Genomic DNA, 22,902 nt, shown 5'->3' with positions numbered 1-22,902 from the left:
TGAATAGTACTTAGTTATTTTTTTATTCTTAACACTCCACTTTTCTGGTTCTCCTTCTTCTTTAATCAGTCTTACTTTGCTGACCTTTTATGCTTACTGTGTACTTCTTAAAGTTTCAGGCCTTGAATCTTTATTCCCAGATTATGCTCGTTTTTTGAAAACATAATTCACCTTCACTGCTACATCTATAGTCATTATGTAAATGAATGCAAAGTTTTAGTTTTGATCTTGACCTCTCACCTTTGCTATAAAATTTGATCTTCAGTTTTCTATGATAAATTTTTACTTACATATATTACATGAAGCTTGACATCCAGAGGCATATGAGTTAATTTAACATGGAATACTGTGAAGCAGAGTGAACACAGAATTTGGGTTCCAAATATCTATATTTCAGTCCCAGTTCTACTACTTGTTGTCTGTTGCCTTATATTAGCTGTCTTAGTTTACTGTTGCCTTATATTAGCTGTCTTAGTTTATTCATCTAAAAACAGGAATGTATTACATATCCTACTTACTGTATTGGATGTAGTGTTGATCCAATGTGATAATGAATGTAAAAACATTTTATTGTAACAGAAGTTGTTGCTGTCTCTTTTCCAAAGCTAGGAAAATCAATGTTTGCCTATTCTCATTAGCTTTTTTGCCACACCTGAGATCATCATAAAATATTGATGCCTTTGGTTTCTTTCATTCCGCGGTCATTCAATATCCAGGCATTTTCCATACTCATTCCATATCCTTTTGGTGTCTGATGTCACCAAACATCAAAAAGACAATCCGATTTGAGCTGAAAATATTCCTTATCATCTACTAGGGTAAAATTTCTTAAGGTGTATTGGGGGTGGACTACTTGCTATCAAAATCAACTGAAGATGCTGTTGTGTTAAAAATACAGTTACTTAATTCTGCTTCAGATGCGCAAACTTCAATTTTTAGGAGTAAAACTTAGGAATTTAAATTTTATCTCTTTGGGTTTAAATCCTCTCTCAGATAAATACCTAGTTCTTTGATACTTTGTAAGATACTTGCATTTCAGCTAGCTATTGTAGTTGACCTTACCAGGTGGGTAGGTTTGTAATTTCCTTTTTTTTTTTTTTTTGCAACTTTTGTCTTAGGTTCAGGGGATACATGTGCAGCTTTGTTATGTGGGTAAATTGCATGTCATGGGGAGTACAGATTGTTTCATCACCTGGGTAATGAGCATAGTACTCGACATTAGGTTTTTCAATCCTTACCCTCCTCTCACTCTCCACCCTCAAGTAAGCCCTGATGTTTATTGTAGCCATCTTTGTGTCCATGTATACTCAATGTTAGCTCCCACTTATAAGTGAAAACATGTAGTATTTCATTTTCTATTCCTGCATAAATTTGCTTAGGATGATAGTCACCAGCTCCATCCATGTTGCTGCAAAGGATATGATTTCATTTTTTAAAAAAATTTTTATTATACTTTTAAGTTCTAGGGTACATGTGCACAATGTGCAGGTTTGTTACATATGTATACATGTGCCATGTTGGTGTGCTGCACCCATTAACTCGTCATTTACATTAGGTATATCTCCTAATGCTATCCCTCCCCCTTCCCCCCACTCCACGACAGGCCGCAGGGTGTGATGTTCCCCTTCCTGTGTCCATGTGTTCTCATTGTTCAATTTCCACCTATGAGTGAGAACATACGGTGTTTGGTTTTCTGTTCTTGTGATAGTTTGCTGAGAATGATGGTTTCCAGCTGCATCCACGTCCCTGCGAAGGACCTGAACTCATCCCTTTTTATGGCTGCATAGTATTCCATGGTGTATATGTGCCACATTTTCTTAATCCAGTCTATCATTGATGGACATCTGGGTTGGTTCCAAGTCTTTGCTATTGTGAATAGTGCTGTTGTGAGTAGTGCTGCAGTAAACATACATGTGCATGTGTCTTTATAGCCACGTGATTTATAATCCTTTGGGTATATACCCAGTAATGGGGTGGCTGGGTCAAATGGTATTTCTAGTTCTAGATCCTTGAGGAATCACCACGCTGTCTTCCACAATGGTTGAACTAGTTTAGAGTCCCACCAACAGTGTGAAAGCATTCCTATTTCTTCACATCCTCTCCAGCACCTGTTGTTTCCTGACTTTTTAATGATCGCCATTCTAACTGATGTGAGATGCTATCTCACTGTGGTTTTGATTTGCATTTCTCTGATGGCGAGTGATGATGAGCATTTTTTCATGTGTCTGTTGGCTGCATAAATGTCTGCTTTTAAGTAATGTCTTTTCATTTCCTTCACCCATTTTTTGATGGTGTTTTTTTTTTCTTGTAAATTTGTTTGAGTTCTTTGTAGGTTCTGGATATGAGCGCTTTGTCAGATGGCAGATTGCAAAAATTTTCTCCCGTTCTGTAGGTTGCCTGTTCACTCTGATGGTAGTTTCTTTTGCTGTGCAAAAGCTCTTTAGTTTAATTAGATCCCATTTGCCAATTTTGGCTTTTGTTGCCATTGCTTTTGGTGTTTTAGTCATGAAGTCCTTGCCCATGCCTATGTCCTGAATGGTATTGCCTAAGTTTTCTTCTGGGGTTTTTATGGTTTTAAGTCTAACATTTAAGTCTCTAATCCATCTTGAATTAATTTTAGTATAAGGTGTAAGGAAGGGATCCAGTTTTAGCTTTCTGCATATGGCTAGCCAGTTTTCCCAGCACCATTTATTAAATAGGGAATCCATTCCTTATTTCTTCTTTTTGTCAGGTTTTTCAAAGATCAGATGGTTATAGATGTGTGGTATTATATCTGAGGGTTCTGTTCTGTTCCATTGGTCTATATCTATTTTGGTACCAGTACCATGCTGTTTTGGTTACTGTAGCCTTGTAGTATAGTTTGAAGTCAGGTAGTATTATGTCTCCAGCTTTGTTCTTTTCGCACTGGATAGTCTTGGCAATGCGGGGTCTTTTTTGGTTCCATATGAACTTTAAAGTAGTTTTTTCCAAATCTGTGAAGAAAGTCATTGGTAGCTTGATGGGGATGGCATTGAATCTATAAATTACCTTGGGCAGTATGGCCATTTTCATGATATTGATTCTTCTTATCCATGAGCATGGAATGTTCTTCCATTTGTTTGTGTCCTGTTTTATTTCACTGAGCAGTGGTTTGTAGTTCTCCTTGAAGAGGTCCTTCACATCCCTTGTAAGTTGGATTCCCAGGTATTTTATTCTTTTTGAAGCAATTGTGAATGGGAGTTCACTCATGATTTGGCTCTCTGTCTGTTATTGGTGTATAAGAATGCTTGTGATTTTTGCACATTGATTTTGTATCCTGAGACTTTGCTGAAACTGCTTATCAGCTTAAGGAGATATTGGGCTGAGACAATGGGGTTTTCTAAATATACAATCATGTCATCTGCAAACAGGGACAATTTGACTTCCTCTTGTCTTAATTGAATATCCTTTATTTCTTTCTCCTGCCTGATTGCCCTGGCCAGAACTTCCAACACTATGTTGAATAGGAGTGGTGGTGAGAGAGGGCATCCCTATCTTGTGCCAGTTTTCAAAGGGAATGCTTCCATTTTTTGCCCATTCAGTATGATATTGGCTGTGGGTTTGTCATAAATAGCTGTTTTTATCTTGAGATACGTTCCATCAATACCGAATTTATTGAGAGTTTTTAGCATGAAGGGTTATTGAATTTTGTCAAAGGCCTTTTCTGCATCTATTGAGATAATCATGTCATTTTTGTCTTTGGTTCTGTTTATATGCTGTATTACGTTTATTAACTTGTGTATGTTGAACCAGCCTTGCATCCCAGGTATGAAGCCCACTTGATCATGGTGGATAAGCTTTTTGATGTGCTGCTGGATTCAGTTTGCCAGTATTTTATTGAGGATTTTTGCATCGATTTTAATCAGGGATATTGGTCTAAAATATTCTTTTTTTTTGTTATGTCTCTGCCAGGCTTTGGTATCAGGATGATGTTGGCCACATAAAATGAGTTAGGGAGGATTCCCTCTTTTTCTATTGATTGGAATAGTTTCAGAAGGAATGGTACCAGCTCCTCCTTGTACCTCTGGTGGAATTCAGCTGTGAATCCATCTGGTCCTGGACTTTTTTTGGTTGGTAGGCTATTAATTATTGCCTCAATTTCAGAGCTTGTTATTGTTCTGTTCAGGGATTCCACTTCTTCCTGGTTTAGTCTTGGGAGAGTGTATATGTCCAGGAATTTATCCACTTCTTCTAGGTTTTCTTGTTTATTGGCATAGAGGTGTTTATAGTATTCTCTGATGGTAGTTTTTATTTCTGTGAGGTTGGTGGTGATATCCCCTTTATCATTTTTTATTGCATCTATTTGATTCTTCTCTCTTTTCTTCTTAGTAGTCTTGCTAGCAGTCTATTAATTTTGTTGATCTTTTCAAAAAACCAGCTCCTGGATTCATTGATTTTTTGGAGGGTTTTTTGTGTCTCCATCTCCTTTAGTTCTGCTGTGATGTTAGTTATTTCTTGCCTTCTACTAGCTTTTGAATGTGTTTGCTCTTGCTTCTCTAGTTCTTTTAGTTGTGATGTTAGGGTGTTGATTTTAGATCTTTCCTGCTTTCTCTTGTGGGCATATAGTACTATAAATTTCCCTGTACACACTGCTTTAAATGTGTCCCAGAGATTCTAGTATGTTGTGTCTTTGCTCTCATTGGTTTCAAATAACATCTTTATTTCTGCCTTCATTTCGTCATGTACCCAGTAGTCATTCAGGAGCAGGTTATTCAGTTTCCATGTAGTTGAGTGGTTTTGATTGAGTTTCTTAATCCTGAGTTCTCGTTTCATTGCACTGTGGTCTGAGAGACAGTTTGTTATAATTTCTGTTCTTTTACATTTGCTGAGGAGAGCTTTACTTCCAACTATGTGGTCAATTTTGGAATAAGTGCAGTGTGGTGCTGAGAAGAATGTATATTCTATTAATTTGGGGTGGAGAGTTCTGTAGATGTCTATTTGGTCCGCTTGGTGCAGAGTTGAGTTCAATTCCTGGATATCCTTGTCAACTTTCTGTCTCGTTGATCTGTCTGATGTTGACAGTGGAGTGTTAAAGTGTCCCATTATTATTGTGTAGGAGTCTAAGTCTCTTTGTAAGTCTGTAAGGACTTGCTTTATGAATCTGGGTGCTCCTGTATTGGGTGCATATGTATTTAGTATAGTTAGCTCTTCTTGTTGAATTGATCCCTTTACCATTATGTAATGGCCTTGTTTGTCTCTTTTGATCTCTGTTGGTTTAAAGTCTGTTTTATCAGAGACTAGGGTTGCAACCGCTGCCTTTTTTTGTTTTCCATTTGCTTGGTAGATCTTCCTCCATCCCTTTATTTTGAGCCTGTGTGTGTCTCTGCATAAGATATGGGTCTCCTGAATACAGCACAGTGATGGGTCTTGACTGTTTATCCAATTTGGCAGTCTGTGTCTTTTAATTGAAGCATTTAACCCATTTACATTTAAGGTTAGTATTGTTATGTGTGAATTTGATCCTGTCATTATGATGTTAGCTGGTTACACTCTGCACAATATTATCCAGGAGAACTTCCCCAACCTAGCAAGGCAGGCCAACATTCAAATTCAGGAAATACAGAGCACACCACAAAGATACTCCTTGAGAAGAGCAACTCCAAGACACATAATTGTCAGATTCACCAAAGTTGAAATGAAGGAAAAAATCTTAAGGGCAGCCAGAGAGAAAGGTCGGGTTACCCACAAAGGGAAACCCATCAGACTAACAGCGGATCTCTCGGCAGAAACTCTACAAGCCAGAAGAGAGTGGGGTCCAATATTTATCATTCTTAAAGAAAAGAATTTTCAACCTAGAATTTCATATCCAGCCAAACTATGTTTCATAAGTGAAGGAGAAATAAAATCCTTTACAGACAAGCAAATGCTAAGAGATTTGTCACCACCAGGCCTGCCCTTCAAGAGCTCCTGACGGAAGCACTAAACATGGAAAGTAACAACCAGCACCAACCACTGCAAAAGCATGCCAAAATATAAGGACCATTGATGCTAGGAAGAAAGTGCATCAACTAATGATTTCATTCTTTTTTATGGCTGCATAGTAATCCATGGTTTATGTGTACCACATTTGCTTTATGCAGTCCACCATTGATGAGCATCTAGGTTGAGTCCATGTTTTGGCTATTGTGAATAGTGCTGTGATTACCATAGGTGTACACATGTCTTTATGTTAGAATAATGTATATTCCTCTGGGTATATACCCAGTAATGGGATTGCTGGGTTGAATGATAGTTCAAAGTTCTTTGAGAAGTCTTCAAACTGCTTTCCACAGTGGTTGTAGTAATTTACATTCACATCAGCACTGTGTAAGCATTGCCTTTTCTCCACAGCCTCACCAACATCTGTTATTTTTTTACTTTTTATAGTAATGGCCATTCTAACTGGTGTGAGATGATATATCATTGCAGTTTTGTTTTGCATTTCACTAGTGATGAATGATGTTAACCATTTTTTCATACGCTTGTTGGTCACATATATGTCTTTTTTGAGTAATGTTTGTCCTTTGTCCATTTTAAAAATAGGATTGTTTATAATTTGCTTATTAATTTGTTTAAGTTCCTTGTAGATTCTGGGTATTCGACCTTTGTCAGATGCGTGGTTTGCAAATAGTTTTTCCCATCCTGTGCATTGTCTGTTTGCTCTGTTGATAGTTTCTTTTGCTGTGCAAAACTCTTTAGTTAAATCCCACTCAACAATTTTTGGTTTTGTTACATTTGCTTTTGAAATCTTTGTCATGAAATTTTTGCCAGGACCTGTGTCCAAAATGATATTTCCTAGGGTTTCTTCTATGCTTTTTAAAAAATCATTTTAGGTTTTACATTTAAGTCTTTAGTCCATCCTGAGTTGATTTTTATATGTAATGAAAGGAAGGGGTCCAGTTTTAATCTTCTGCATATAACTAACCCGTTGTCCCAGTACTATTTATTGAATAGGAATCGTTTCCCTTTTGCTAGTTTTTGTTGACTTTGTCAATGATCAGATGGTTGTAGGTGTGTGGCTTTATTTCTGGGTTCTCTAACATGCTCCATTGTTTTGTGTATCTGGTTTTGTACAGTACCATGCTGTTTTGGTTACTCTATCCTTATAGTATAGTTTGAAGTGAGGTAGTGTGATGTGTCTGGCTTTGTCTTTTTTACTTAGAATTGCTTTGACTATTCAGGCTCTTTTTTGGTTCCACATCGATTTTAGAATAATTTTTGCAAATTCTGTGAAAAATGTCATTGGTAGGTAGTTGATAGAAATAGCATTGAATCTGTAAATTGCTTTGGGCATTGTGGCCATTTTAACAATATTGATTCTTCCTATCCATCAGCATGGAAAGTTTTTTACATTTGTTTGTATTGTTTCTAATTTCTTTGAGCAGTGTTTTGCAATTCTTATTGTAGGATCTTTCACCTTTCTGGTTAGCCATATTCCTAAGCATTTGATTCTTTTTGTGGCTATTGTGAGATCGTGTTCTTGATTTGGCTCTCAGCTTGCATGTTATGTATAGAAATGTTACTGACTTTTGTGCACTGATTTTGTAAACTGAAACTTTGATGAAGTTGTCTATCAGATCAAGGAGGCTTTTGGCAGAGACTCTGGTGTTTTCTAGGTATAAAATCATATCATCTGCAAAGAGAGATAGTTTGACTTCCTCTGTTCCTATTTGGGTGCCCTTTATTTCTTTCTCTTGACTGGTTGCTATGGCTAGGATTTCCAATACTGTGTTGAATAGAAGTGGTGAGAGTGAGCATCCTTGTCTTGTTCTGGTTCTCAAGGGGAGTGCTTCTAGCTTTTGCCTTTTCAGTATGATGTTGGCTGTGGGTTGGTCATAGATGGCTCTTACTATTTTGTGGTATATTATTTCAATACCCAGTTTGTTGAGGGTTTTGAACATGAATGAATATTGAATTTTATCAAAAGCCTTTTCTACATCTATTGAGATAATCATGCGGTATTTGTCTTTAGTTGTGTTGAGGTGATGAATCACATTTATTGATTTGTGTATATTGAACCAACCTTTCATCCCGATAATAAAGCCTACTTCATTATGGTGGATTAACTTTTTGATGTGCTTCTGGATTTGATTTGCTAGTATTTTGTTGAGGATTTTTGCATCTATGTTCATCAGGAATATTCACCTGAAGTTTGTTTTTTTTTTTTTTTTTTTTTTTTTTTCATTATGCCTCTGCCAAGTTTTGGTATCCGAATGATACTGGCCTCATAGAATGAGTTAGGGAGGAGTCCCTCCTCCTCAAATGTTTGGAATAGTTTCAGTAGGATTGGTGCTAGCTCTTCTTCTTTATGTATGTGGTAGAATTTGGCTGTGAATCTGTCTGGTCCAGGGCTTTTTCTTGTTGATAGTCTTTTTATTTCTGATTCAGTTTTGAAACTTGTTATTGGTCTGTTCAGGGTTTCAGTTTCTTCCTGGATCAGTCTTGGGAGGTTGTGTTTCCAGGAATCTATCTGCCCATTTCTTCTAGGTTTTCTACTTTGTATAAAGGTGTTCATGATAGTTTGTTTTTTTGTTTTTTGTTTTTGTATTTCTGTGAGATTGGTGGTCTTGTCTTCTTTGTTATTTCTGATTGTGTTTATTTGTCTAATTTCTGTTTTTTTGTTTGTGATTCTAGCTAGCAGTCTGTCAATCTTACTTATTCTTTCAAAGAACCAATATCTGGTTTTGTTGATCATTTGTGTGGTTTTATGTGTCTCAATTTTGTTCAGTTCAGCTCTGATTTTGGTTATTTCTATTCCTCTGCCAGCTTTGGGGTTGATTTGCTCTTGCTTTTCGAGTTCCTTTAGGTGTGATATTAGTTAGGTTTTTAATGTGATACTTCTAGCTTTTTTGATGTATTTAGTGCCGTAAACTTTTCTCTTAACGTTGTTTTACCTGTGTATCAGAGATTCTGCTATGTTCTACCTTTGTTTTCATCAGTTACAAAGAATATCTTGATTTCTGCCTTAAGTTCATTATTTACAGAAAAGTCTTTCAGAAGCATGTTGTTTAATTTCCATATAATTGTATGACTTTGAAAGATCTTAGTATTGATTTCTGTTTTTACTGCATTGTGGTCTAAGAGTGTGCCTGGTACAATTTTGGTTTTTTTGAATTTGTTGAGAATTGCTTTATAACTGAATGTGTGGTTGATTTTAAAGTATGTTTCATGTGCAGATGACAAGAATGTATATTTTGTTGTTGTTGGATAAAGTGTTCTGTAGATGTCTGTTAGGTCCGTTTGGTCAAGTGTCAAGTTTAGGTTCTGAATATTTTTATTTGTTTTCTGCCTTGATGATCTGTCTAGTACTGTCAGTGGGGTGTTGAAGCCTCCCAACATTGTGTAGGTATCTAAGTCTCTTTGTAGGTCTATAAAAATTTGTTTTATGAATCTGTGTGCTCTAGTATTAGATGCATGTATATTTAGAATAGTTAAATCTTCTTGTTGTATTGAACTTTTCATCATTATCAGTGTCCTTCTTTGTCCTGTTTGATAGTTATGGTGTAAAGTCTGTCTTGTCTGAAATTAGAATAGCAACCCCTGCTTTTTTTGTTTTCCATTTGCTTGGTAGATTTTTCTCCATCTCTTTACTTTAAGCCTGTGGGAGTCATTGCATATGAGATGGGTCTCTTGAAGACAGCATACAGTTGGGTTTTGCTTCTTTATCCAACTTGTCACTCTGTGCCTTTTAAGTGGGGTATTATAGCCTGTTTACATTCAAGGTTAATATTGATATGTGTAGATTTGTCATTATGTTGTTATGTAGACTTGTTATGTTATGTTATGTAGTTGCTTTATAGTGTCAATGGTCTAGATACTAAAGTGTGTCTTTGTGGTGGCCAGTAATGGTCTTTCATTTCTATGTTTAGTACTGTGTTAAGGACCTCTCATAAGGCAGGACTGGTGCAAACAATTCCCTTAGCTTATCTGAAAAGGATTTTGTTTCTCCTTCATTGATGAAGCTTAGTTTGGCTGGATATGAAATTTTTGGTTGGAGTTTCTTTTCTTTAAGAATGCCAAAGCTGGGCACAGTGACTCATGCCTGTAATCCTGGCACTTTGGGAGGCTGAGGCAGGAGGATTACTTGAGCCCAGGAGTTTGAGACCAGTCTGAGCAATATTGTGACACCTTGTCTCCCCAAAAAATTTTTCTAAAAATTAGCTGAGCATGACGACATGTGCCTGTAGTCCCAGCTACTTAGGATGCTGAGGTGGCAGGATCACTTGAACCTGGGAGAAGGAGGTTGCAGTGAGCCAAGATTGCACCACTGCCATCCATCCTGGGTGACAGTAAGACCCTGTCAAAGAAAATGCTTAATATAGGCCCTCAAACTCTTCTGGCATGTAGGATTTTTGCTGAAAGATCTGCTGTTAGCTTTGTATGTTTCCCTTTGTAGGTAACCTACCCCTTCTGTCTAGCTGCCCTTAATATTTTTTCTTCCCTATTGACCTTGGAGAATGTCATGACTATGTGTCTAAGAGGATGGCTGTTCTATGTAGTATCTCACTGGGGCTCTCTGAATTTTCTGAATTTGAATGTTGACCCCTCTAGCAAGGTCAGGGAAATGTTTTGAACCGTGTTCTCCATTATATTTTCCAAGTTTCTTGCTCGCTCTCTCCCTCTCTTTCAGGGCTACCAATGAGTTTTAAATTTTGGTCTCTACATAATCCCGTATTTCTTGGGGATTTTGTTCATTCTTTTTTATTCTTTTTTCTGTATTTTTCTCCGACTGAGTAGGTTTGAAGACCTGGTTTTTGAGCTCTGAGATTCTTTCCTCAGTTTGGTTTATTCTGCTGTTAATACTTCCAATTCTATTATGAAATTCTTGCAGTGAGTTTTTCAGCTCTATCAGATCAGTTTGGTTCTTTCTTAAAATGGCTATTTTGTCTTTCGTCTGTTGATCATTTTACTGGGTTCCTTAGATTTCTTGGGTTGGGCTTCAACTTTCTGCTGAACCTTGATGATCTTCATTGCCATCCAGATTCTGAATTCTAGGTCTGTCATTTCAGCCACTTCAGCCTGGTTAAGAACCATTGCTAGGGAGCTATGTGGTTTTCTGAAATTAAGAAAATACTCTGGCATTTTGAGTTGCCAGAGTTCTTGCTTTCTGGCAAGAACATCAGCCCAGACAAATTGTTTTTCATCTGTCTGGGCTGATGTTCCGTTACTATTTGAAGTTGCTGTCCTTCAGATGGGGCTTTTTCCTTTATATTCTTTGATGCCATTGAGATTTACTGTGGCATAAGTCGGGTTTAGTTGACTGGCTTTGTTTCTGGATGATTTGAGAGGGTTCGGGCTCAGCTTAGTGCTCCTGGGCTGCATGTTCGTGGCTTTTGTTTGCTGGCCCCTTGAGGTTAAGTTCCTCCTGTACTGGAGGGTTAGAGGTGTTCCTGGTTCACTGGCAACCACACTTCAATGCGGCAGTGGCAGAAGGGTCCACACTCATGTGTAATGCCAATAGTGGCTGGGTAGTAGCACAGTGAGGTCTGGGCATGTGCACCAGTGGTGGTGGCACAGCAGGGTCCATGTTTGCAGTGTATCAGCAGTGGCAAGACAGCAGCATAGTGGGGTCTGCATGTACCAGTGGTGCACTGGTGAGGGTGGGGCTGTGGTGCCAAGGTCCTTGCACCATGTGCATGCTAGTAAAGCGATTTGGGGAGGCCATGGTTGAGTGCATGCCAGCAGAGTAGTTGGGGGAGGCTGCAGACAGATGTGTGCTGGCAAAGCAGTGTGAAGAGGCTGTTGGTGGGTGTGCATCGGCAGGGTCCATCTGATGGTTAAGTGGCACGTGCTAGTTAAGGAGCTATGGTGGTGGCCACCAGGAAGTACCCCAGTTGGGCATCTGAGGCCACATTGCAAGTGAGCGCTAAAGGGGCTGGCAGACAGGGGGCACTCAGATAAGACTGGCCCCATCACATGGACAAGACTGCCCTGCTCTGTCTAGCTCCAACAGTCAACAGAGGCCAAAGCCACTTAGAGGAGCATGGCAGGCCTTGGGGGCTTGGCGTTGCTGACTGTACTCCACTATAGCCATTCCTGTGCCAAACCCTTTGGGCTCCACACAGGTGGAGTCCTCTCCCTGCCACTTCTCCAGGCAGTTGTCTCTGCCAACTTAAATGTCTGCGGAGGTCATGAGGTCTTCTGCATCTAAGATTCCAGAGGTCCATGACAAGAGTGGGCCACTCCTCACCTCTTTAACTCACCCCTTCCCCAGGAGCCACCAGGGGCTGGGAATGAGTCCTGGTACTTGGCAGCCCAGTGCAGTGTTCCCAGCTTCTACCCAGGGTCTGTGTCCTCCCTCCAACCACCCTCAATGACTTCCTTCTGCAGATCTGCTTCGAGTATGCTGGTCTTCCTGATGGTCTGCTCTCTTGGTGGGAGATGCTCTTCCTGGCTGTGTCTAGTCGGCTGTCTTGTTTCTCCTCCTCTTTTCTCAGTTCCTGGAGGATGGAAGCCTGAGTTAAGTGTGCCAACATGATCAGATTCTCTTGGGTGTTCTCTTCCTTTACACACAGTCACCTTCTTGCTGTGTGCTCACATGATTTCTTATTTGTGCATGTAATTTCTTGGCTTTTCTGGTGTTCCAGAGTTCTCCCTATGGATCTCCTAGTATCTGCAGGTCACAGGGTGACAGAGGCTGCAGCCAAGTCACCTGAGGCCTCCCAGAAAAAAGGGGATGCAACACTGGAGATGGGACTCTGAGCTTCCCCATCAAATTGTGGCAGATGCTGCATTGTGCTGGGTTTGTAATTTCTTAGCCTGTTATTAATGTAGATGTAATTTTCTTATATAGTATTTCTAATTAATTCATTTTTATGACTTCTTATTCCTTCATATTACTAATACTTTATTTTGTCTCTTTGAGTTTATTTTTTGTATATCAGTTTTTAGTTTGTATGTTCCTATAATTCTGCTTCATATAGTTTTTGCTTTTTATGTTGTAATCATAATACTCAAGTATCTAGGTATTTTCATCTGTATGTTTGAATTGAGGTTTTTACCTGTTTTGTCAGGTAATGTGTACTGAGAGAAGGGTTCAAAAGGCCAATTTTTTTTCTCTTCAGCTGTTCTTGTACATGTGCAGATGTGCAGGTTGGTTACAGGTAAACATGTGGCGTGGTGTTTTGCTGCACAGATCATACCATCGCCTACGTATCAACCAGCATCCATTACCTATTCTTCCTGGTGCTCTCCTTCCCCTCGCCCTCCCCAACAGGCCCCAGTGTGTGTTGTTCCCCACAATGTGTCCATGTGTTCTCATTGTTCAGCTCCCATTTATAAGTGAGAACATGCGGTGCTTGTTTTCTGTTCCTGTGTTAGTTGGCTGAGGATAACGGCTTCCAGCTCCATCCATTTCCCTGCAAAGGACATATCTCATTCCTTTTCATGGATGCATAGTATTCCATTGTGTATATGTACCATGTTTTCTTTATGCAGTCTTTCATTTATGGGGATTTAGGTTCATTCCATGTCTTTGATACTGTGAATAGTGCTGCAGTGAACATACGTGTGCATGTCTCTTTACAAAAGAATGATTTGTATTCCTTTGGGTATATACCCAGCAATGGGATTGCTGGATCAAATGGTATTTCTGGTTCTAGGTCTTACAGGAATCACCACACTGTCTTCCACAGTGGTTGAAGTTATTTACACTCCCACCAACAGTGTAGAAGCATTCCTTTTAATCTGCAACCTTCCCGCCTTCTGTTGTTGAATTTCTACTGTGAATTTAAGAAAGATTAACCTTCTAAAGATAGGTGGTAACTGCAAGAGTCTGCAAGAGTCATTAAACTGGGATGCAGATCTTATCTCTTTGAAGGATAGGGATAGAGGGAAAGAAGAAAGGAAGGGATAGAGGGAAGTAGGAAAGGAAGGGATGGAGGTAAGGAGAGAAAGGGAAGGAGGTTAGGAAAGAATGTGAGGGGAGGGAAGGAACATGGTGGGGCAGAGAGGGAGAAAGTATGGGAGGAAGGAAGGATGGGATGGAGGAAGGGATGTTTTTAGACAACTTATAATTGAATCCAGTAACTCTGGAAGGAAGAGAGAAGGAAAGGAGGGAGGGAGAGGGAGATAGATCTTAGCCTGCAAGGAGGGAGGGAGGCAGGGATCTTAGCTTGCAAGAAGGGAGGGAGGAGGGGAAGGCAGGAGGGATTTTAGCCTCCAAGGAGGATGGGAGAGAGAAAGCCCTTGGAGGATCTTAATTGCAAGGAGGGAAGGAGAAAGGGAGAGAGGGAGGGAGAGAGGGGTCTTAGCCTGAAATGCAATCCAAAGAACATTTGGCAAAGTTTATAGGAACTCTCATAGATCTACCTTAGCATCCCTGCCATGCTCAGTCATTCGTTGGGGGCATCTCATGAAAGTATGATCTTGGTGTAAACATGATGATGATTCAGAGGAGAGCAACTGGGGCCATCAGTCACTGACACTTCTTGCAGTAGGAGGTCTGAAGGGTACATTCTCATGACCCCCATGCTCCCCACCACTCTATTTTATGACCTTTACTTTGAATTATCCTGAATTTCCTATGAGAATGTTAATCATTCAGTAGCTATATTGATAGCAAGTTGTTTCTTTATTTCCTCCCTTTACTTGCAAATCTTTAAAAATTTCTTTTCATTCCCTCTGCTTTGACTCATTTTCCTTATGCTTTCCTTTCTAGGTTATGTTTTTCTGTCTTACCTAGGAAAGCTTCATCTCTACTAATAAGCCAACAAGTATTAAGTCTTTTCTTAAAACCTTTCATTTTCTCTAGCAGGAAGAGACCTTATATTAACTTATAAATATCTAGGGTAAGAGGACCATCTTTAAATATACTGCAATGGTTAACTAGTTCCCTTGATAATCATAATCTTGATATCTCACACACTTCTCTCAGAAGCTCCCTTTTATGAACTAATCCATTATTCTCATGTTAGCTGAACATATTCACCAGTCTCCTAATTGAGAGCCTGGCTACTTCTCTATTCCTTATTGTTAGTTTTATCTATTGTACCATGTCCTTGATGCTTGTAACTCTGTTGGAATGCCAAAAATCTTTTCTTCTTCAGCAAAACATTTAGCACATACATAAATGTTAGCCCTTTCCTCGAGAAGCAGTATGCTACTTTCTTCTTCCCAGCTGTTTTCTGTGTGTTCATAAGGCTTGAAATTCTTTGGAATGTTTTCAGACAACTTGTAATTGAATCCAGTAACCTGTTTCTTTTTTTGTTTGTTTGTTTGGTTTTGTTTTTGAGATAGGGAGTCTTGCTCTGTCAACCCAGGCTAGAGTGCAGTGGCACAATCTTGGCTCACTGCAACCTCCACTTTCTGGGTTCAAGCGATTCTCCTGCCTCAGCCTCCCGAGTAGCTGAGATTACAGGTGCCTGCCACTGCACCCAGCTAATTTTTGTATTTTTAGTAGAGACAGGGTTTCACCGTCTTGACCAGGCTGGTCTCGAACTCCTGACCTCATGATCCACCCGCCTCGGCCTCCCAAAGTGCTCAGATTACAGGTGTGAGCCAACGCGCCCGGCCGAATCCAGTAACCTCTTAAGTGAATTCCATTTCATCAGTTACTTACCCCCACTTCTCCCATACTCCTACCCACAACCAATCTGCTGTTCTTTTTCTGAAATAACTTATTTTCAGAATCCAATTTAATTAAAATATTGCTCAAGAATTTTAAGTGATCACCTGTTATTTTACAAATCAAATCCAAAATATAACCTCTTTTAATATCATTTGAGGGCTCTTTCAGGGCCTCTCTAGTCTATCATTAGTCTTGTTTTAATAATAAAATTAGGTAACACTTATAAAATATTAGGCACCATGCTAAGTACTATATACCTATTTTTAATTGCACCTAATCTTCTCCACAACAAACTTCTGTGGTGGGTAGTTTTATTATTCCCCCATTACATTAAGAAACTGGTCACGTAACTTGTACATGATCACTTGCCTACCTTATAAGAGGAGGAGCAGGGATTCTAATCAACTCTGTTTGATCAGGACTCATAATCACTATCAAGCTATATGTTTTTCCAGCCATCATTATAGTATTCTAAAGATAGTCTTTCTAACTTTACTCTTTGGATAAACAATATTTTCCCCAAGGTCATAATGGCATTATTTCCTCTCTACCAAAGCATATTAGTCACTTAAAAAACCCTTCTGAAGACCCATTATTTGTAGTAGGCCATTCTACACTGACTATTCCTCTTAGATTTGATTTCCTCCATACTCAGGTTTTTATGTAAATACTAACATTAGCCGATTTTTTGTCCTCTAGGTACTTGGCATGTGGTTATCTTCCAACCAACCTGTAAGTTCTGGAGATTGTGTCTTCTACATTTTTTGGTGTGTCTTTTGTGCCTGGTGGCATTACAGGCAGAAAGTGCATATTAAGAAAATATTTTAAATTATTTTTAAATTTTTGTGGGTAAATAGTAAGTATATATTTATAGAGTTCATGAGATATTTTGGTACAGGTATGCAATGCGTATAATCATATCATGGAAAATCCATCCCCTCAAGCATTTATCCTTTGTGTTACAGGCAATCAAATTATACTCTTTAAGTTATATTAAAATGTACAGTCAAATTATTATTGACTATAGTCACCCTATTATGCTATCAAATACTAGGTCTTATTCATTGTTTCTGTTTTTTGTTTTTTGTTTTTTTCCTTCTTTGTACCCATTAACCATCCCCACCAACCTCCTCTCCACCCTCCCACTACCCTTCCCAGCCTCTGGTAACCATCTTTCTACTCTCTATGTCCATAAGTTCAATTATTTTGATTTTCAGATTCCACAAATAAGTAAGAACATGCAATGTTGGTCTTTCTGTGCCTGGCTTATTTCACTTAGCATAATGACCTGGGCTTCCATCCATGTTGTTGCAAATGATAGGATCTCATTCTTTCTGTGGCTAATACTCCATTGTGTGTATGTACCACGTTTTCTTTATCCATTCATCTGTTGATGGACACTAAGTTACTTCCAAATCTTGGCTATTGTGAACAGTGCTGCAATAAACACTGAGAGTGTAGATAACTCTTTGATATAATGATTTCCTTTCTTTTGGGCATATACTCAGCAGTGGGATTGCTGGATCATACAGTAGCTCTTTTTTTAGTTTTTTGAGGAACCTCCAATATATTTTATCCATTGTGGTTGTACTAATTTACATTCCCACCAATAGTGTATAAGGGTTCCCTTTTCTTCATGTCTTCACCAGCATTTATTATTGCCTGTTATTTGGATAAAAGCCATTGTAACTGGGGTGAGATGATATCTCATTGTACTTTTGATTTGCATTTCTCTGATGATCAGTGATGTTGAGCACCTTTTCATATGCCTGTTTATTGTTTGTTTGTCTTCTTTTGAGAAATGTTGATTCAAATCTTTTGCCCATTTTTCAACTGGATTATTAGATTTTTTCCTATGGAGTTGTTTGAGCTCCTTATATATTCTGGGTATTAATCTTTTGTTAGATGGGTAGTTTGCAAATATTTTCTCCCATTCTGTGGGTTTTCTCTTCACTTTGTTGATTATTTCCTTTGCTGTGTAGAAGATTTTTAACTTGATATGTTCCCATTTGTCCATTTTTGGTTGCCTGTGCTTGTGGGGTATTACTCAAGAAATTTTTGCCCAGACCAGTGGCCTGGAGAGTTTCCCTAATATTTTTCTTGTAGTAGTTTTGTAGTTTGAGTTGTTAGATTTAAGTATTTACTCCATTTTGATTTGATTTTTATATATGTCAAGAGATAGGGGGTCTAGTTTCATTTTTCTGCATGTGGATATCCAGTTTTCCCAGCACCTTTTATTGAAGAGACTGTCTTCCCTAATGTATGTACTTGGCACCTTTGTCAAAAATGAGTTCACTGGATGTGTATGGATGTCTTTCTGGGTTCTTTATTCTGTTTCGTTGATCAATGTGTCTGTTTTTATGCCAGTACCATGCTGTTTTGGTTACTATAGCTCTGTAGTATAGTTTGAAATCAGGTGTTGTGATTCCTCCAGTTTTGTTCTTTTTGCTTAGACTAGCTTTGGCTATTCTGGATCTTTTGTAGTTCCATATAAATTTCAGGATTTTTTTTTTTCTCTTTCTGTGAAGAATGTCATTGGTATTTTGATAGGGATTGCACCGAATCTCTGGATTGCTCTGTGTAGTATGGAAATTTTAACAATATTGATTTTTCCAATCCATGAACATGGAATATTTTTTCATTTCTTGGTGTCCTCTTCAGTTTCTTTCATCAGTGTTTTACAGTTTTTGTGTTTTCTTGTTTGTTTGTTTTTGAGATGGAGTCTCCCTCTGTCGCCCAGGCTAGAGTGCAGTGGTGTGATCTCGGCTCATTGCAACCTCCGCCTCTCATGTTCAAGCAATTCTCCTGCCTCAGCCTCCTGAGTAGGTGGGATTATAGGCGCCTGCCATCACGTCCAGCTAATTTTTGTATTTTTAATAGAGATGGGGTTTCGCCATGTTGGCCAGGCTAGTCTCAAACTCCTGACTTCAAGTGATCTGCCCACCTTTGTCTTCCAAAGTGCTGGGATTACAGGCGTGAGCCACTCCAATCAAACAGTGTTTTATAGTTTTAATTACAAAGATCTTTCACTTCTTTCATTAATTTCTAGATATTTAATTTTAGTTGTGGCTATTATAAATGGGATTACTTTTTTATTTCTTTTTCAGCGTTTTCACTGTTGGCATATAGGAATGCTACTGATTTTTGTATGTCGATGTTGTATCCTGCAACGTTACTGAATTTGTTTATTATTTCTAACAGTTTTCTTGTGGATTCTTTATGTTTTTCCAAATATAAGATTATTTCATCTGCAAACAAGGATAATTTGACTTCTTCCTTTCCAAGTTGAATGTCCTTTATTTATTTCTCCTATCTGATTGCTACAGCTAGGACTTCCAATACTATGGTGAATAACAGTGGTGAAAGTGGGCATCCTTGTCATATTCCATATCTTAGAGGAAAGCTTTTCCATTTGTCCCCATTCAGTATGATACTAGCTGTGGGTCATGATAGATGGTTTTATTATTCCTTCTATACCCAGTTTTTTGAGGATATTTATCATGAATGGATGTTTAATTTTATCAAATGCTTTCTCAGCATCAATAGTGATTTTTGTTCTTTATTGTCTTGATATGATGTATCACATTGGTTGATTTGCATATGTTGAACTATCCTTGCATCCCTGGGATAAACCCCACTTAATCATGTTGAATAATCTTTTCAGTGTGTTGTTGAATTTGGTTTGCTAGTATTTTGTTGAGGGTTTTTGCATCAATATTCATCATAGATATTGGCCTCTAGTTTCCCTTTTTTGATATGTCTTTGTCTAGTTGTGGTATCAGGGTAATAACGTCCTAGTAGAGTAAGTTTGGAAGTATTCCCTCCTCCTCTATTTTTTGAAACAGTTTGAGTAGGATTTGTGTTAGTTCTTCTTTAATTGTTTGGTAGAATTCAGCAGTGAAGCCATTGAATCCCAGGCTTCTCTTTATAGGGAGACTTTATCATGGCTTCAGTGTCATTACTTACTATTTTTCTGTTCAGCTTTTGGGTTTCTTCATGATTCAATCTTAGTAGGTTGTATGTGTCTAGGAATTTGCTCATTTCTTCTAGATTTTCCAATTTATTGACTTTTCCAACTTAGTGGCTCCTAGTAGCCACTAATGATCCTTTGAATTTGTATGGTATCAGTTGTAATGCCTCCTTTTTCATCTCCGATTTTATTTATTTGGATCTTTTCTTTTTCTTCTTAGTCTAGCTGAAGGTTTGTCAATGTTGTTAAACTTTTCTGAAAACCAATACTCTTGTTTCATTGGTCTTTTGTATTGTTTCCTTCATTTCAATTTTATTTCTGCTCTAATATTTATTATTTCTTTTCTTCTGCTAATTTTATGTTTGATTAGAACTTGCTTTTCTGGTTCTTTAAGATGCATCATTAAGTTTTTTATTTGACATGTTTCTTCTTTTTTGATGTAGGCACTTGTAGCAAGAAACTTTCCTCTTCATACTACTTTTGCTGTATCCTATTGGCTTTGGTATGTTGTGTTTCCATTATTATTTGTTTCAAGAAATTTTTCAATTTTCATCTGAATTTCTTCATTGACCTACTGCTCATTTAGGAGCATGTTGTTTAATTTCTATGTATTTGTATAGTTTCCAGAATTATTTTTGCTATTTATTTCTAGTTTTATTCCAGAAGATGCTTGATATTATTTCAATTTTTAAAACTGTTTTAAGATCTGTTTTGTGACCTAACATATGGTCTCTCCTTGAATGGCCCATGTGCTGATGAGAAAGATGTGTATTCTGTAGCTGTTGGATGAAATGTTTTGTAAATATCTATTAGGTCCATTTGGTCTATAGTGCAGATTAAATTTGATGTTTCTTTGTCGATTTTCTGTGTGGATGATCTGTTCAGTGCTGAAAGTGGGGTGTTGAAGTCTCCAGCTATCATCATATTGGGGCCTATCTCTCTCTTTATCTCTAATAATATTTGCTTTATATATCTGGGTGCTCCTCACTACAACTTCCACCTCCCAAGCTCAAGCAACCCTCCTACCTCAGCCCCCGAAGTAACTGGGATCACAGGCATGTGCCACCATTCCCGATTAATTTTTTTGTAGTTTTGGTAGAGATGGGGTTTTGCCATGTTGCTCACACTTGTCTCAAAGTGCTGAGTTCAGGAAATCCTCCTGCCTTGGCCTTGCAAATTTCTTGGGATTACAGGCGTGACCCGTTCTGCCCAGCCTCAGTCTGTGTATTTTTATTGGTGAGTTTAGTCCATTTACATTCAATGTTGTTATTGATAAGTAGGAACTTACTCCTGACATTTTGTTACTTGTTTTCTGGTTGTTTTACGATCTTCTCTTCCTTCTTTCTGTCTTTCCTGTCTTACGTTCAGTGAAGGTGATTTTCTCTGGTGGCATGCTTTAATTTCTTGCTTTTTATTGTTCGTGTGTCTGTTTTATGTTTTTCAATTTGAGGTTACCATGGGGTTTGCAAATCCTGTCTTATAAACCATTATTTCACATTGATGATAACTTAACACTGATTGCCTAAACAAGCAAACAAAAATGTAAAAAGAAAAATAATAAACACTCTACACTTTAACTTCTACCCCATGCTTTTTACCTTTTTCTTGTTTCCCTTTACATCTTATTATTCTATGTCTTGGAAAGCTGTTGTAGCTATTATTTTTGATTGCTTCGTTATTTAGTCTATTTAAGTCAAGACAAGTTTACACACCACAATTACAGTGTTATAATATTCTGTTTTTCTGTGTGCTTACTATAACCAGTGAGTTTTGTACTTTCAAATGATTTTTTTCTTGCTCATTAACATCCTTTTCTTTCAGATTGAAGAACTTCCTTTAACATTTCTTAGAGAACAGGTCTGGTGTTGATGAGATCCCTCAGCTTTTGTTTGTCTCGGAAGGTCTTTATTTCACCTTCACCATTAAAGGACATTTTCACCAGACATACTATTCTAGAGTAAAAGGGTTTTTTTTTTTTCTTTAGCACTTTAAATATGTCATGCCACTCTCTCATGGCCTGTAAGGTTTCCACTGAAAAGTCTGCTGCCAGACACATTGGAGCTCCATTGTATGTTATTTATTTTTTCCTGCTCTTAGGATCCTTTCTTTATCCTTGACCTTTGGGAGTTTGATTATTAAATACCACGAGGTAGCCTTCTTTGGGTTAAATCTGCTTGATATTCTATAACATTCTTTTATTTGAATGTTGATATCTTTCTCTGTGTTTGGGATGTTCTCTGATACTATGCCTTTGAATAAACTTTCTACCCCCATCTCTTTCTATACCTCTTCTTTAAGGCCAATAACTCTTAGATTTGCCCTTTTGAGGCTATTTTCTATATCTTGTAGGTGTGCTTCATTTTTTTAAAATTATTTTTTCTTTTGTCTCCTCTGACTATGTATTTCCAAATAGCCTGTCTTCAAGCTCACTTATTCTTTCTTCTGCTTGATCAATGTTGCTTTTAAGATACTCTGACGCATTCTTCAGCATGTCATTGCATTTTTCAACTCTAGGATTTCTGTTTAATTCTTTTTGATTATTTCAATCTTTTTGTTAAATTTATCTGATAGAATTCTGAATCCTTCCTCTGTGTTTTCTTGAATTTCTTTGAGTTTCTTCAAAACAGCTATTTTGAATTCTCTGTCTGAAAGGTCATATATCTCTCTTTTTCTAGGATTGATTCCTCCTGCCTTATTTAGTTCATTTTGGTGAGGTCATGTTTTCCTGGAGGTGTTCGTTGGTGTCTGAGCATTCAGAAGCTAGGTATTTATTCTAGTCTTCACAGTCTGGGCTTGTTTTTGCCTCTCCTTCTTGAGAAGACTTTCCAGGTATTCACAGGAACTTTGTCCATAAACCCAATTATGCTGTGGTTTATGCAGATTCGTAGACCTACCACCTCGGTGGTCATGGATAAGACCGAGAAGAATTCTCTGGGCTAGCAAAGACTCTTGTTTTTTTCCCTTACTTTCTCCCAAAAATACTGATTCTGTCTCTGTGCTGAGCCACTTGTAGTTGGGGCTATGCTGATATAAGCACTCTGTGGGTACCACCACTGGGACTGTGCTGGGTCAGACCTGAAGCCAGCACAGCACTGGGCCTTGCCCAAGGCCTTTCCCTTTGGGATGGTGAGTTCCCCCAGGTCCTAGGTGTGTCCAGAGATACTGTCTGGGAGCCAGGGATTGTGGAGTCAAAAACCTTAGCAATTTACATAGTGTTCTATTCTATTGTGGCTAAGCTAGCACTCAAACCAAAACACACATTCCTTCTCACTCTTTCCTCCCCTTTCCACAGGCAGAAGAGTCTCTGCCTGTAGTCACCACCTTTGCTGGTGCTCAGGGAGTTGTGCCAAGTCATCACTGATGTTCA

General features: G+C 38.2%; 1 protein-coding gene across 15 annotated transcripts in view; it reads left to right on the top strand.

Annotated features, from left to right (window-relative positions):
* Nucleotides 1-22,902, top strand: part of LOC100998091 (probable ATP-dependent DNA helicase HFM1) — a 137,639-nt gene that overhangs the window by 66,622 nt on the left and 48,115 nt on the right. The gene's annotated exons all lie outside the window — the stretch shown is intronic.

The sequence above is a fragment of the Papio anubis genome, chromosome 1 (genome assembly GCF_008728515.1).
Source record: "Papio anubis isolate 15944 chromosome 1, Panubis1.0, whole genome shotgun sequence".
Lineage (NCBI taxonomy): Eukaryota > Metazoa > Chordata > Mammalia > Primates > Cercopithecidae > Papio > Papio anubis.
This window is presented reverse-complemented; position numbering and strand designations above follow the sequence as displayed.